At 40.5% G+C, this 17,744-nt stretch overlaps 1 protein-coding gene across 3 annotated transcripts in view; it reads left to right on the plus strand.

The window, feature by feature from the left end:
• The window catches only part of Pid1 (phosphotyrosine interaction domain containing 1), a 219,983-nt gene that overhangs the window by 103,415 nt on the left and 98,824 nt on the right, over window positions 1-17,744 (plus strand). The gene's annotated exons all lie outside the window — the stretch shown is intronic.

Raw genomic sequence — 17,744 nt, forward strand, 5'->3', positions numbered from 1 at the left:
AAAATTGTATCTGTTGTTGTGAGAAGCCCTCCCTTGCAATCTAAATGAAGTCATCTTAAGGAATGCAAACAAACAAACAAAAAAAACCCAAAACAAAACAATCCCAGTGGGGGCCGTAAAGTATTTTAACAATTGTCCTTTGGGGACAATTTTGCATCTCTGCTTTGTTTTAACTCTCAAGACTTATACTAATATTCATGCCTCAGTATCTGTAAAAAATTTTTTTTCATTTATGTGAACTTCAGTGCTGACATGGAGAAAAAACTAGAAACAAAATGTATAATTTGGGTAAGCTGTTAGATTCTTTTTTTCTATGCTATTCTTATTCTTTCTCTTTTTTTTTGCTTCAGTTGGTTGATAGAAGGAGGTTTAGAGATAATAGGGAGAATATGTTTTATGTATATTTCATCAGAATTTTTTTGAGTAGAGGAAAAGATAATAAGGGAAAAAGGGAAAAACACATTTATTTGCATGCAGATTTCTTTTAAAACCCTGTCGATCCATTCTTTTCTCTACTGCTTATTGTTAGGGAGTAGTTCTTGTATAGCTGTGTTCAGGTTGGTGCCTTCAGCAATTTTGGGTGACAGTGGTGATGCTCAAGACCTCACACATCCATTCATTCTGCACACACTTACTGAAGGTTCACTCTGTGCCACACTCAGGGGGTGGGGCCAAGAGGAGGAGCCAATGCAGCCAACAAGCACTGATTGGTGACCAAGTCTATGTATATATGTATGTATGTATGTACGTATGCATGTGTGTATTGTGCTGGTATTGGAGCTTGAACTCAGGTCCTGAGCACTGTCCCTTGCCTTTTCACTCAAAGCTGGCACTCTATTAAATGAGCTCTACCTCCACTTCTAACTTCTTGGTAGTTTAGTAGTGATAAGAGTCTCATGCACTCTCTTAACCCTGGCTGGCTTTGAATTTCATTTCTCACCTCTCAGCTTCTTATGCAATTAGGAGGTGTGAACCCCCAGGCCCCAGCTGAGGAAGCCAGTTTCTGAAGAGCATCTTCATGCTTCATGTGGAAGCATCTTCTAGGGAGAAAGAACAGGCAGTGCTAATTCTCTGAGGGGAAGATGTCGCCATGGGTTTTGTTTTGTTTTGTTTTGTTTTGTTTTTTGGCCAGTCCTGGGCCTTGGACTCAGGGCCTGAGCACTGTCCCTGGCTTCTTCCCGCTCAAGGCTAGCACTCCGCCACTTTGAGCCACAGCGCCGCTTCTGGCCGTTTTCTGTATATGTGGTGCTGGGGAATCGAACCTAGGGCCTCGTGTATCCGAGGCAGGCATTCTTGCCACTAGGCTATATCCCCAGCCCCGCCATGGGTTTTGGAAAGGATGGAAATGGGCCAGTGTCCCTGGGAACTGGAGGAAGTCACAGTGTATGGTGACAGGGGGGAGGCAAGCTTGTGGTTATGGTAAGATGTTTAAATTTTGTTCAGATTATGATGACCGTTTAGGGAAGTGAGTTATATGGCTTCATTTCTTAAAAAAAAAATCTTTCAATGGTAACTCTGAGAAGGTCATGCTGACAACTCTTCTCCCTGAGAGGAGTTCCTAATGTGTGCAACTAGTCCCACTCCAACCCACATAGGACTTCTGTGGCAAGGAATTGGGGAAATACTCATTACATAGAAAGTTATAGGAGATTTCCTAACATCGTTCGGAATTCTCTTTCTGTTAGAGAAGATGGTGTCTCAATATGAAATGAAGTCGGTAGGGAAAAGAATAAGGAGAATTTAGTTTGGTCTGCAAGATGTGCTTTAACTATGAAGGAGATAAATAAATAGCCACAACACAGAGTGAAAAGACTTAGCAGTCTAAAGATGAGTGTGTGTGTATGTGTGTGTGTGTGTGTGTGTGTGTGTGTGTGTGTGTATTGGGAGAGAAACAGATTAATAGAGACAAATAGAGAGAGCTAGAGACAGAGAGATGAGCAGATACAGAGAGACAGATACAGAGACAAAGAGAATGATAGATACAGAGACAGAGAGAGAAAGAGACACATGCAAAGAGTGATAGATAGATACAGAGAGAGAAAGATACAGAGAGATAAATATTTGGTAGTGGAATGAAAACCAGCATTTTTTCTGATGAGGAATTCAGAGTTCAAGATTCATGGACTTGTCTCCCTCCCCCCCCCCCCCCCGACACCGCCCCCCCCGCCCCCCGCCGTGTACTGCCTTAGGTTGTACTCATTTATCTTACTTCTAAAAGGATACTGAAAAACAAGGAATTCAGGAGAGGATGTCAGAGAAGGCATCAGTGTGTGTGGTCCAGCCAGACAAAGGGGCATCAGCAATGATTTCAGCTGAACTCAGGGAAAGGCTTCTGCATTCAAGGTGAAAAACACATTTCATTGGGCTATAAAAATTTATGAACTCTCCATCCCTAGAAATTGTGAAGAGGGGCTCCAGGCATGGATAATAGTTCTCCTGGAGTCTGGGATCTGAGCCAACCCCTCTTGAGGTCCTTTCTCACATTATCATTCGATCTGGAGGAAGAAAACCCTCATCATGCAGATCTCCAAATTGCGTATTTTCAACCTGATACCTTTAAATTTTAACCACAGATGGACTGGAATTACATGCTTCCATTTCCAAGGAGAGCATCGTGTCTGTGCTCAAAGTCATCATCTTTTGTTATAAAGAAATGGTTAGATTTTGAAAGCTTGGCATTTCTGTTTCAAATTACCATACTGTCCCCTCCCTCCACCTCCCAATCATCTTCAAGAACAAAGTCCAGTGTTTCCTCGCTGATCCTTGCCAGTGAGAAACTTAGCTCACAAGATACCAGCTGCAGAAGGATTCCCATGTGAAGAATGAGCACAATGTAGGTCCGGTCCAGCTGCCAGGCCCAGGATTTGGGACCCTCCATCTTTATAAGAATGTGTTCTTCTTCTTCTTTTTTTTTTCTTATAGTTCTCAGGTTGCTTGCATAACTTTGAGGTTGTGGAAGGAAAGAGGCAGGAAGAAGAGAAGGAAAGGGGAGTTGAAAATGGGCTTTGGTTAGTACCACTGAGACCCTTGCTCATCTCAGATTTCCCAGTTCCCTCTGATCTGTATTCTCAGTGGGTCCTGGAGGGATAGGCTTGCCAAGCTATTCATGTTTTGGGCAGCTGGGTCTTTGTGAATTCTCCTCTATTGCTGCCACTTTTTTTTTTCTTCCTGGAGTGCAGTTATTTAACCGTATGACCCACTGCATCCTATTAGCGCTCGTGTTGGAGCTGTTTTGACTCCGAGGGACTGTGTACAATTTTTCAGCAGTGAGTATGGCTTGTCACATTTCTCTCCTGCCTCGCTCTGTGGAATCCTGGGTGGCCTCATCCCAATAGCAAACATTGCTTGAATTAATACTCCCTGAAAATCTGCCCTGCGCATGGGGTCATGAAGAAAGGGATCAAAGCTGGCGCAATGTACAGCCAAGTAGGAGGAATAAGATGAGTGCCCGAATAAATAAATCACAACCACTTCTGAAACTTGGGTGTGTAGCAGCAACTGTGGGCAGGCAAGTTCCCAGCACTTTAGTTCTGGTGCTCGGCTCAGTGGTGAACAGGAGTATGCACTTTAACATGCGCCATGCAATTTCTGTTGAAGTGGACTGTCCTTAAAGCTTGAAGACCCGAATCATGGCGTTGTGTGAGAAGAGTAATGTTACACATGATTTGAAAGGACAAATACCGTGGGAGGTGGGGGGTGGGGTGGGAATGGTGTTTGAGGGCTTACTGGGGCTTACAGAATGAATTTGCCACATGCAAGATGAGACAGTCTTTGAAGGGAGTACTAGATGGGGGCTTACCACATGCTTTAGGGGTGCTGTCAGGTTTTCCATCACCTCACTTCCAGGTTTAGATTCCAAAGTTCCCAGACTCTTACAAAATAATGCTCATGATCAATGATAATAAAAATCATTAATACAGAAATAGTGATGCTGGGGAGCAGATGTTTGTTAATACATGAAGCACTTGTTTGTTTTTTTAATTGGTGCCAGTCCTGGGGCTTGAATTCAGGGCCTCAGTGCTATCTCTGAGGTTTTTTTTGGTCAAGGCTGGTGCTCTTCCACTTGAGCCACAGTTCCATTTCCCAGCTTTTTTGGTGGTTAATTGGAGATAAGGATCTCACAGACTTTCCTGCCTGGACGGGCTTCAAAGCAAGATTTTCACATCTCGGCTTCATGTGTAGCTAGGCTTTCAGGTGTGAGCCACAAGTGCCTGGTCAGGAAACACTGGGAATACATTTATTTTTTTGGTGTAGAACTACCTCCTCCTCATGACAATGCACTGGCGTCATAATCATAGGCAAATCTGTAACAGATGAGCCAGCTGAGGCATAGCAGAGTTTCTTAGCCTGTTTTATGTCACGGGGTGAGTAACGGACCTTTGGTAGTCTCACTTTGAACTTGTGGTCACTTCCATTAGATTTCACCATCTTTCCACAACAACGGAGACATCCCTGAGCTCACTCACTGTGACTATGGTGGGGGCGGGAGAAAGAGAATATCTCCAAATCTCAAATGGCGTCTTAGGCCTCACTTCCAAGTGTTGTCATTATCCTCCCTGTACTGCCGTCAGCTGGGAACAGGCCTTCACCATGAGCTTTTCTGTGGGACACTGAAATCCAAACCACAGAGGCAGAGCAGCTCTAGCTCTTTTCTTTCTGTGTGCGACTTGTTTCAAGTAACCAAGTTCCTCTCGTTCAATCCATTTGCTGAACAGAGTAGGATATAATATTTCCATAGCAGAAGAATATCTTGTTGTGTGCATATGTCAGTTATTTTCCTTTCAAGGGCATCTAGGCTGATTCTGTCTTAGCTATTGTGAATATTGGAGCTACAGAGATGGGTTAACAGGTATCTTCTATTGTTATTTTCCTCGCTATATGGACAGAAATAGAAAACTGTATCACAGGGGAGATCTTGAGGAACGTTCTTTCTATTCTGTGTGATGGCTGTAGGATTCACATTTCTATCAACAGTGAGTTTCCATTTCTCCATACTCTTACCAGAATTTGTTACCCTGTGGTGTCAACTAATGTTTCCCTGGCAGCTAATGAAGTCGAACATTTCTTCATAAATATGTGTGGCCATTTGAATTTCTTCTTTTGAGAAATGTCTATTCATAGCCTCTGCCCACATCTAATTGGATTACTGTTTTGTCACAGAGTTTTAAAATTTTCTCATATATTCTGCATGTTAATCCTTTGTTAGATGAATACTTTGCCATTTTTTTTTGCCCATTGTTCAGATTATTTCTTCACTCTGCCGATTGTTTTTGATGCACAGAAGACCTCAAAAGCTTAGGAAACAAAGCCAGACAGAGACAGATAGGATTAGCAAACCCACATTTTCATCCAGAGGCCTGAAGTTCAAAGACTGACCCTCATTGCAAGTAGAATTTCATTGTTTCTTGCAAAAATCAAGAAGTATGGGGATAATGTACTTAACGTATCATGTAAGCTTACCTCAAACATATTACTCAGGTAGGCAAGTTTAGTTTTCCAAAAAAAGAAATCTGTAAGGCCATATGCCATATATATGTATATATATGTATCATTTTAATACATTATCATAGTATAGTATTGATAGTGTATAAATGTATAAAATTGTTATATGTACCCTGTTTTATCTATATTATATAAAGATATACTGTTGTGTTATATAGATAACTAAAACTGTCTATATAAAATGTATCACCATAAATATTATATATACATATATATATCTAGCAATCAAGGGGACATACACACATATACCCATACACAAATTGCCCATTGAGTTCCTCTATGATCATATGAATGTTGTACAAAACACCTCAATTTTGTGGTGCTGATAAAAGTACTTACAGCACTGGTGATCATTGCAGCTCACTTCTCTAGGTAGCCAGGTTGAATTAACACTTAGTTGGAGCTCATTGAGTAGAATCACAGATTTCTTCATGGGGGCACGTTTTCTTCAGATGGCTGCAATAGAGCCATTGCCTCATTGAAGGAACCTCTGGAAACCCTTGAAATTGTCCAAGTTTTTATTTGTGGGTACCTTGACTGTGATTGGTCACTTATTCCCATAGGTTTGGATCAGAAAGCTTAACCTTTGTGCCAATGTCAAAGCCTTCTATTCCTGATGCTCCAACTTTGTCATGTCACTGATAGTGTTAATATTCTTGAATAAAGACTCATGCATGAAAAATGGGAAAAGCATCCAGATAGCTGAAAAGATTTTTTATATATAATGTTTCTGTTAACAATAATATAGAAGAATACAGTCATCCCTCCTTTGGAGAAATTATTCTGATAGAGAAAATGTTCATAATGTGTTATATGAATAAAATGTTATGAGAGGATTGTACACTTAAAACTAATATGAAAGTAAAATAATCATATGTGGGCATTTGTAATAGAACACCGGATAAATGTGTGCTGAAATACAGATAGTAGTCATGTCTGGGTAAGATACAGATAATTTTTTTTATTTTACTTTTTGCTCACTTTTATTTTCTATTTTTTTTTCTTCTTTGGTGCTGATCCTGGGGCTTGCTTGGACTCAGGGCCTGGGCACTGTCCCTGAGCTTTTTATTATTATTATTTTTTATTTTTTTTTTTGCTCAAGGTTAGTGCTCTCACTTGAGCTATAGATCCACTTTCAGATTGTTGGTAGTTAAATGGAAATATGAGTCTCATGGGCTTTCCTGCCTGGGCTGGCTTGGAGCTTCAATCCTCAGGTCTCAGCTTCCTGAGAAGCTACTATTACAAGTGTGAGCCACTAGCACTCAGCATCACTTTCTACATGCTTAGTGTTGAACAAACACTAATAATGAAAGAAAAAGGTTTGAATATGAAACGTTTGTTCTTAAGGAATTCTAAGAAATGTCATTCTAGTCACTGTTTTGGAACGTGGCCCCTATAATGTTAATCAGTGAGACCCTCATTTCTGCCCAAATCAACATTTTCATAGTTGAACGAACCTTTTGCTATCTAGTTTGTGGAATAAGTACCTGATGTCAAAGAGGCTCAGCATTACTAATCACAAACTTACCCAAGTGCTTCCGAAAGGATGTTCCATTGCTTTTCTGAAGGCTATTTAATGGCAAAATGGGTTGGCTTAACTGGAAAGAAATAGATTCTCTTAAGGGACTGGAAAACATACAGCTAGAATCAATGCCAGTGGTAGAAACCAAGGTAGAGCAGAACCTCCATTCTTTGCCGTTGGAAGCTGGTGGGAATACCAGCATTCCATGGCACGCGGCCCCACCACTCCAGAGTCTGCTCCCAGGTCACCTTGCCTTCTCCACATCAGTGCCCTCTGCCTTCCCCTCTCTTGTAAGGGCAAGTGTCCATTCAGCAATCCAAGATCATCCTCCATCATTTAATCAAATCTATCATGAGCCTTCTTTCTCATAAGGTAACATTTACATATTCTAGGAATTTGATTCTAATTCAGTTTACTACAGATGGCTACCTTGTAGCTGGGAAAGTTTGGAGATGAAAGAAGTTTCACAGTCGTCTCTCACTGTCTGTGGAGAATCGCTTCCAAGACTCCCACGAATAGCAACATCAGAGGTGTTCAAGTCTCTTTATGTAGAGTGCAGAATATTGCCATATAACCTATATGCATGCTTCTGAATACATCAAATGATCTCAAGATTGTTTATAATACCTGACAAAATAAAATAATATCTGACAAAATAATCATAATAGTTACTATATTGTATTGTTTAGGCAATTTTGACAACAAAAATGTATGATTCAAAACAGATGCATTTGGTTTTGTTTAAAAATGCATTTGATCTGTAGTAAGTTCAATCTATACACACAGGACCTGTGGACACAGAGATGAAATGTTACAGTATGTTTGTAATATTATAACATATGTACTGGCTCTTATTGTTTGGTAGTTTAGGTTAATAATGCCTTTCTGGAATCTAGAAACCTACTAGAGAATAATGGTGAGGATAAGTTCATAGAAAGACCAGCCTGCTTTTTATGTTGTAACAGATTCTTTGTTTTATTCATGTATTTATCACTTTTATGTAAAATTGGATGTACCTGAGAGTCTGATATAGAGTGTAATTCATGAGGTTCATGTGGTTTATTATGGTCCAGCACCATGCATATTATAAAGTGTTTGTAAAAAAAATCTTCCCATTAATATTATAGGGAGTGTGAATATACGCACGTTGCTGTTCATACCCCCAGAGAAGCTTTAAACCTAATTTTGAAAGTAGCACAGAAAATATTGAATATACTATAATGGATATGTCTGAAAGAACTACCTTGATAGTTGTTTTCCTCATCATTTGCTGTTTGGGCAGTTTGTCTTTTGAAACAATTCTTTGGTTTAGTTCTGAAAATTAAGTTTCATTATTATCTGAAGAGAGGGTTTATTTATTTAGAAAATACGTTCATTATTCTGCATGTTTTCCTGGATTAATTCTGTGGATAAAATATAGTTCCTGTGTGGTAGTCTTGAATTGTTTGGCAACCCACAGTACCACCACACAGAAAACCAATTAAGATGGTGTAAGCTCATTAATAATGTGCTTTATGGCTCCTAGCAGAGATTGTACTTCCTAGAGACTCTAAGGAGATTACAATAACTTCAAAACTAAAGTCTGTTTATTCAATTATAATATTTGAGCATAAACATTGACCCTGGGGGCTGGGAATGTGGCTTAGTGATAGAGTGCTTGCCTAGCATGCATAAAGCCCTGGGTTCAAGTCCTCAGTACTACATAAACAGAAAAAGCTGCAAGTGGCACTGTGGCTCAAGTGGTAGAGTGCTAGCCTTGAACAAAAAGAAGCCAGGGACAGTGCTCAGGCCCTGAGTTTAAGCCCCAGGATTGCCCCCCCTCCAAAAAAAAACAACAACACCTGTTGACTCTGTGTGTGTGTGTGTGTGTGTGTGTGTGTGTGTGTGTGTGTGTGCCAGTACTTGGTGCAAAACTCAGGACTTCTTGTGCTCACTTGGCCATTTTTTCTCAAGGCTGGCACTCTACCACTTGAGCTACATCTCCCCTTCTGTTCCCCCCCCCCCCCCCCGCTGGTTAACTGGACATAGAATCTCACTGACTTGCCTGCTCAGGCTGGCTTTGAACTGTGATTCTCAGATCTCCTGAGTAGCTAGGATTACAGGCATGAGACACTGGTGCCTGGATAAGTTCACTGGAAAAAAATAAAACCCTCTAACATTTATTTGTTCTTGAATCAACATTATTTATGTCACTTTTTACTACTCCATTTGTCTTGTGCATTTGAGGCATCTGCATGAAGGAAACTAAATGTTAGAGCAACTGTTTTCCTGCTGTTCTAAGCCTAGTTTACTTTATTGTTTGTTATGTGAAAAAACTGAGCATTAAATCAAGCAGCATTTGATGCTCTAGACCAAATATAGCCTTATACTTTTTGTAAGTGATTCTTTTCCCTAAGTTTTCATTTTCATTGAAATAGAAGTTGCAGAGATAAAAACACGAAATGATCATAAAAGCTAAAGATAAAATGTTTTTAGCTGTTGAAGAACTTAACCTAAGTTTTTAAATTATCTCCTTATGTGTGCCTTCATATTTTCAATGCTATGCTTTCTTACCCATTTTAAATAATAGTTTTTGGCCTTCTGTTTTGGTAAGTGGGGATTTGGGTCTATTACTGCCCAGACTGCTTTCTTTCCTCTATCTCTCTTGCATAATCACTTCTGGAAGTTTGGGTAAGGCATCATTTATGTGATACTTGAAGGCCCATCAGTGTACCAAGATTATATTTCATTTCTTGTAAAGCTAAAAGCCGTATGCATCATTTATAGAATTGATAGAGCGATAGCTACACCTCAAATGCTTTGACTGTTTTCTCATGTCCTGGCATATATCTGGTAATAGCCAGTTACCCAGGCATGGAGTCAGAATATTCCCTCTCATTTCCTGCTTGGACCCTCTCCTGAAGTCTGCTGTCCTTTGCCATAGTAGACTCTTCGTCTCTAGGCCATCTTCACTGCCGTACCTTGGAGATGCCTCTCTGCTCTTGTCTGGTGTTGGATATCCTCTGTTTTCTTCCTTCATTTGACTTACTTCCTTGTTGTGCGATAGCACATCTCTAAGAAGTAAAAAGCACATGTTTGATACCTCTGAGCATTTCCTTTCTTTTCTATTGTCACCTTTTTGAGTGCAAAAATATACCATCTAGATTGTTCTATAGTTTAGATCTGAAGTGCACCCTCCAAGACTGGTTTAGGAAAGGCTTGCTACTGAGCTTGATGCTCTTGAAAAGCGATGAGAATGTTAAGAAGTGGGCACTCGTGGGAGATTTTTTTTTAGGTTCCTTGGAGTATGCTTCTGATGGGGGTTGTGGGAGGCTGGGCTCTTCTGCCCGTAGGCCATGTGTGCAGTTCTGCTCCCTGGTATGCCTTCCGTGTTGTCTCACTATAGGCCTAAAGGCAGGAGGGTCAACCAGTGTGGAAAGAGACTCCAAAATGATGAGTCACAATAAGCCTTTACTTTCAGTAAAATGAATGTGTCTGGTATTTGTTACAGCAGTGAATAGCTGGCTAACACAGGCTGGAAATATTTCCTGTTTGACATTGGGAAGATACTTAATATCCCGTGTTACTTTTGAGAAAATTGGATTTGGATTCTTCATGTTCCTTTGTGACTATTTTCTCTCGTTCTTTGAAAGCTCTCCTTATCTCCTTTGTGTATGGTGCTCTAGAATTTCATGGTTGTCATTCCTGGTGTAGCTTTTCCTCCCAGTGGATTCAGCGAATGTTCGTTTTTTGATTGTTAACAGTCTTGTTTCTTAATAGTTTAGGCAAGATTAAGTAAAAATCTTGACTTCTTCATATGGAAATACAGATGCATGTTACAGATAGATAGGCTGTAAGGAATAAAACTTTATTAACTCGTTTTTGGAAGGTATAGCCCCCCTGTAGATTCAATGTGCTTTTTAAACAACTCTCCAATCTTTCCTTACAACCTCTGCTGTCTTCTCTGCCCTTTTCCTTTTACTCCTGTCCTTCCTTTCTATGTTTAACTTAAATTTGCCATTATGAGCCTACTGGAGTTGAGGAAGGAGTGAATATAGATTTAAAGTCCTTTTACCGTCTTTCTTTGGGAGCCCTCTCAGAATGGTGGAAACTTCTCCAATTCACTAATTTTAACCATTTGAACTTTCATTTAAAAAATATCTTCAGCTTGGGTTGAAACAGCCATAGTTAACTTTCTTTTAAGGTTAAAGAGATATTTATAAAGTGCTCTACACTTTGGCAAGTGCAGTGCGATATAAATAAAATACTATTGCTCTTGAAATGTAGCCCCTTTTGAATTGAGTATAAAGGTCAGTCGACTATAAACCAATGTACTAACCAATAAGATGCAGGTGTGAATGTGGCAATAATAACTGTGGTCCTACAAAGGTCATAAAATGCTTTTAAATCAGAACAGCTACTTCTTGTGATTTCTCTGGGTGTTTCAGCTCCAAATGACCCACAGGGAAGGATACAAAAGCCACTGTTACAACAGGTGCACATGCATTCTTTCTTGCTGTGCTGGTTGTTCATTTCTTTGTTGTTACTGAAAATATTATATTATACATTCATATTTTTTGGCAAGAGAAACATGTCGGGGCTCCTGCACACACTGAGTTCTCTAAATGAGACATTAGACAGATTGGCATTTATGAGTCAGCAGACATCTCCATAAGCCAAATCCAGAGATTATGAAATCATTTACTCAGGAACTGAAAGGCGTACATGAAATTTATTTTCATGGGAACTGGGAAAGTTACCTTCTGAGCTAAAAAAGCCACCCAAGTAAATTTTCCCTTTTTGATTGATTCATGCATTTTCTGTGTTTTTTTTTAATTTTCATTATCTTTAAGCAGTTGTGTATAGGAGTTGCCATTTAGCAAAGCAATTTATCAATATAGTGCATCTTGATCAACGTCACCTCTCTCAAGATTCTCATCCCTCCCTCCCCTACCCCATGACACCAAGTAACGATGATAGGATTCTTTTATGTCTAATATTTGACCGGGTAAGATAGGTGCTATTGTTCATCACAAAGAAGTTTTCCTATGGAAAGTTGTTCATGGGTGGGCACAGATAGCTCACCCTCGTAATCCTAGCTACTCAAGAGGCTGAGATCTGACGATTTTTAGTTTGAAGCCAACCTGGGCAGGAAAATCCATGACTCTTATCTCCAATTAACCAGTCGGAAAAAAGCCAGAGGTAGAAGAACTGTGGCTCAACTTGTAGAGTGTTAGCCTCTAGCAAAAAAGCTCAGGGCCTGAGCTGAAGCCCCAGGACATACTCTCTCTCTCTCTCTCTCTCTGCCTCTTCCTATCTCTCTCTCACACACACATACACTCATACACATTTTTCTCACCAGAGAACTTACCAGTTCATTCATGTCAAGCCCACGTTGGTGTCTCCTCTGCTGTCTTCTTCTTTCTTACCTGCACATCTCCTGAAGTCTGAAGTCTGTTTATTCCTGACTCTTCCTGGTAGCTTCTTTCCCCAGTGGCTTGGGGCTACAGGGAAATGTCCAGGCCTTCAGAGTTCATTTTTCTATATGACAAATAAACAAAGAATCCCAGACACTGAACTTGATGGTTATAAAAAGTGTTTTCATGGAAGAAAATCAATGCATTCATCATTAGTATATAAACAAACTCTTCATTTTATTTCTCCTTCTTAGCAGTGGACGAATAGAGAAGGGGTTGCTGCCCCATGTCACATTTCTACTTCTCTCATTCTGAGACCAAGAGTGGCAAAGAGAAGGACATGAAAAAACCCATTAGAGTATGCAATATTTGTCCATTCTTTCATGATCACTAAGGTCCCTGGCTAAGAAACCTACACATTATGTCTTTTTAAATTATAGGTGCCTTTAAAAATATTAGTTAAATTATAAATCTATTTATTATAATATAATATATAGTATATTATACATATAATTATAGATATTATATACTATATACTATAGGATAGGTTATATATTATCAATATATCAAGTGTTAGTTTTAATCTGGGTGCTAATTGTTTTTACATGCGCATTTTGAAACAAAACGGATTTTTAAAAATAAGTCAAATCAGAAGCGAACAGGTGTATCTTATTGATGGTGATGGCTTCATAGCTTAGTTTATACAATGCTTTTCCTGAACAACAGTAGCCGTAAAACCCCATTTTAAATGGCTTTGGTAGTTTCATTGCTCTGGTGACTTCTTTCGCTGTGTGTGTGCCAGGACTGGGACTTCAACTCAGGACCTCATAGAGTTTAGCCTTTTCTCTCATGGCTGCTGCTCTATTCCTTGAGCCACACTTCTACTTTCTGCTGACTTCTTAGCAGATCCAGTTGAACCATCAATTTTCAGCCCAGAATGAGCTTGAAAAGATCGTATGCCAAAAGGGAGAATGAATAACAGCTTCATTACTTTTGGTTGTTGTTTGCTTCTGTGTACATTTAAAAATTATCCCATATGTATCATTTATTTGTAGCAATCTCAGCTGAGCTTTGCTAACACCCAGCGGCATTGGAAGTGCTGAATTTATTGCCTAGTTTTGAAGATAAAAATAATGACGGATAGAAATTCTCATATTCTATACCCAACCCATACGATTCTATTATGTACTCTCTGGGGTCTACACAAAGTATTTTGGAGTTGATGGCTGTGGGTGCTAAGGTAGAGATGTGGTCAAGAGGTGGTCCATGGTTTGGCAGGAGGATATGCTGAACTCATTCGTGGATGCCCCTGGTTGTTTTAGGAGAAGAAAGCAACAAGGCTACATCAGAGTTTTGTTCTAGAGCAGCTGTGTTCAGTGGGTGAAAAAGTGTAGGTCTATTAGGCCAAGGAGTGGGAAAAATGGATACAAAAGCAAGGCTAAAATGTGTTTTCTTCATCGGAGAACCAACGGATTCAGCAATACCGTTCTTCTTGAATGCATGATAGGAAAGAAAAGGGAAGAAATTGTGGTTTGGGGATACAGCTCGAGGGGTAGAGCATTTACCTAGCATGTATGAGATCTGGACCCAAACTCAAGTACTAGAAAATTCCTCCCCTGCCCCAATCATAATTGTTTGTGAAGATGTGAAAGACTTGAAGTGAAAGGTGGCTCACATATTTGTGGCCATAGTCTGTGCCTTATGAATAACTCCAAGCTAATTATTATAGCCACAGTGAGTCTCTAGTTGGGTCTGACTTTGCAGGGGAATTGACTTTCTCAGTGCAGGGGCATTTAGAGGTACAAAATTGCTTTACTTGCTTGATAGTTTGTGGTGCATGTTCCAAAGAGAGAAAGAAAAATCAACACTGCCTAAATTATGCGAAATTCTAGATTTTGTGGGAGTAGCAAAATGTATTTCTATTGTATTTGTAGGAGACATAACTTCTCCACCTGGCTTATTAATCGGAGGTGTTTAGCATTTGACTCAATAATTATGCCATCATTGGGAAGACTGTGACATTTGGGACACTGCATCTTTTCTTCTTTAAGCCTGGCTAAAGATAGGCTAAGTGCCTTGACAATGACATGAAAGCACAATTAATAATGCATATATTTGAAGAGAGTACTTGGTGGAGGGAGGCTGTATTTCTTTCTTCTTTGTTGCTCTTCTCCTTTCATTCGGGCCTTTTCCTCTTCTACCCTTTCTTTTCTGTCATCATCTTCCTCTAACCCTTTTCTTCCCATTTCTTGTTCCTTCCCTGACTCCTGCACTCTGTCTAAAACAATCAGTGAAACTCCTCTGATTCAATTATATCCCTTTCCCAGCTGATGACCAATCACTGTGGCCTGGTGAGAGGAATACACTCACCTGGGATGTTTGTCTTATGGATATGGATATGGAGTCTGCTTGCTCAGAACGGTGTGGATTTTCAAAGTCAGGTCAGATATACTGGGATCTATTTGGGAAGAGAGTGGGAACCAATGAAATACTGTCTACATCAAACAGCATCCTTGATCTGTTTTGCTGAGTAGGGGGGCAGTTAGTAAAATAAATAGTGCAATGACCCTATAGGATATGGAACTTGTGGCCACAGAGTGTCTGTCTTCTTTCTTCTCCAGTCCTGGTTCATCAATGACTCAAAAGTCAGTTGCAATGCCCAGTGAACGTGTGTGGAACTCTGCAAGATGCTTATCAGGACCTTATGAGGAGCAGGGATTTCTAGTCAGGGTCTGATGATGAACCCATAAAGAAAGCCTGTGTGGATTAAAGTTGAGTACCATTTTGATTAGCACAGCTTGTACATGAGATGCACTCACCAGCCTTTGCACCTGGTGATTTGAACACCGCTACTGTTTCCTTTCTTCTTCTCAGAGTCTGGGAGAGGGCAGGGGCTGCTTTCTGACTGGACAGCGAAGGCCAAGGATCCATTGGTATTACTGACCTTCTGTCAGGTCCCAGAACTTGTTTGCCTTTCTCAGAAACTGTGGTTTCTCAGTGTGCAGGGAATTCACACCCTCTGGCAATGTCTGTCCATTGCTTGATGGAGAGTTCATCAGGCACAGCTTTTAACCGCCTTGATGTGTCCTAGTTGTAAATTAGCCAAGGGAAGTTCTTCTTTTATATGACTCTCTGTGTGGGTTTAACAGACTCAAATGGCCCACATAATTGAGTCAGATGCATTTGCTCTAAGTCCACCTCTTTTCTCTACCGGACATCCTGGAATTCACCTGTCTTTATTGTTAATTTGTGAGTCAGCACTTGGAGGTTGATTCATTTCCCACTGTACCGCGTAGGTTCAAGCCTTTGTTCGGCTCTCTCTCTGCATACAGGAGGCATTGTGTGTAAAACATGAATATTTAATTGGAAACATCAGACTGGGTTTAGTATCCTTGATTGGAAATCTAGTTCGGATTAAAAGCCATTCCTCTGGTAAAAGATAAATGTCATCTTTACTGTGAGAAATTAACTGTGTTTTATGGTAAAAAAAAAATGATAGCAGGATAAGTGAGGGCCTCAAGTTCTTTTCATTAAAGCACACGTCACAATTAAGCTGCTTATGATTCACACAAATATGCATAGTGTATTTGATAGAAATCATTCTATTGTTCCTGTTCTTTTGTTCCTGGGATTGTCTCAAATGTATCACACAGAGCAGCTATTTGTGAGGAGGAATCAGAAAAGGACACTACCCTTTGGTTTTGCTTGGAATTGATGATCTTTGCAGAGGACTTGTGATGGAAGTGAAAAGGATTGTGAGCTTCATTTATTCAAGGTCCCAAATTTATTAAACCTTTAAAAAAATGTCCCCTCTCTTTCCTTTGCATTTTCTCCTCCTCCATCGTGAGCAGCCACGCATAGCTCAGCATTTGGAAATAGTCACTTGCCTTAAGGGAGTTGACCTTTTCTGCTGCCTAGACTTTAGTTGATGGCCCATTTCTTCAAGAGAGAAGTTTACGATGAAGATATGTGATAAATGTGGGCATAGGGTGTAGAACCTGCTGCTTGGTGTTCTCCAGTGAATAGCAGTGCCGGCCTCCGCTGTTGATGATTGCATCTTCAGCTAACGGATTTCGAGGGAATCGTTTCCTGACCTTTCTCAGGGGGTCAAATAGCACTAATAGTCTCTTTTGTCCATTTGTGTCCCCAAGGCTTCAGTATTTCCAGCCATGAGATTTAAATCAAAGGCAGAGCGTGCCAATCTTGAATTGATTTTTTTAAAATGGAGGGTAAACAGCCCATTAGCCGTCATTCACATGGAGAGGCAGAAGAAACTATTCTCATACATAGGCAATTTGTTTGGAGACATTAGCACATGGCTAAGTCCAAAGTAGGTGGGGGGGTGCGGGTACTACATTTCTGAAATTTTCATTTTTACCTTACAATCAGTTGGATATCAAAAAGTGCTATTTTATTAGCTATATTTTGTTGTATTAAAAAGATCTGCCAGAATTAGGGGCTTCAAGCGACAATCGTGTATTGTGTCCCCCAGCTTCTGAGGTTCCGATGCATGCAGGCGATCTAGCTGGGTCCTGAGGTGGCTCTGAAGCTTCTGGAAGTTGCTGTGGTCTCAACTGAAAGCTCATCAGAGGGAGAGGCCATTGCAAGTTCACTCAGGAGACTAATGGCAGGATTTGATTTCCCCCCCCCCCCGCCCAACCCCCCCCCCCTCCGGTTATTGACTAATGGCTTTAGCTCCTTGCTGGCTGTAGGCCAGAGTTTTTCTCAGTCCCTTGCTGAAAGAGCTGCTCCGTAGGGTTATACATAGCTACTTTCCACCAGAACAAGCAGGTGTGAGTGGCAAGGCAAGACACAGGGCCTTCGTGTACCTACACTCAGAAGGGACCTATTAGGCACAAGTGGTAAACGGACATAGACCATACTTAAAGAGAGAGAAAATGGGCATTGATGTGGGGAGGTGAGATTATTAGTAAACCTTGTGCTACAATGCTGATGTTTTAAGACTTCATTCCGTTACAACCAACACACCACACACAGGAATGGAGCATGCTTCTAGTAATCTAATCATGTCTGCATTCCACAAAATGACCCTTCTCTGTCCTTAAACCACAGTCTTTCGCTTCCGGTTTTGTCTGCTGCTCTAAGGCGCCATCTCCACTCACTGCAATGTTTCTGTGCCCTTAGTTGCACAGAAACCCCACACTTCACGTCTCTTCCATCTGCATTCAGTGCTACTTGGATGCCTAGTCCTTCTAGTGAATGGTGTTTTTACAGGTCGGGGTTCGGCTGTGCTCACACAGCAGGTGGTGGTTTCTGGAGCAAGGCAAGGTAGTCTTTTGGGTGTGAATGTGCAGAACACCCAG

Source organism: Perognathus longimembris, chromosome 4, assembly GCF_023159225.1.
Source record: "Perognathus longimembris pacificus isolate PPM17 chromosome 4, ASM2315922v1, whole genome shotgun sequence".
Taxonomy (NCBI): domain Eukaryota; kingdom Metazoa; phylum Chordata; class Mammalia; order Rodentia; family Heteromyidae; genus Perognathus; species Perognathus longimembris.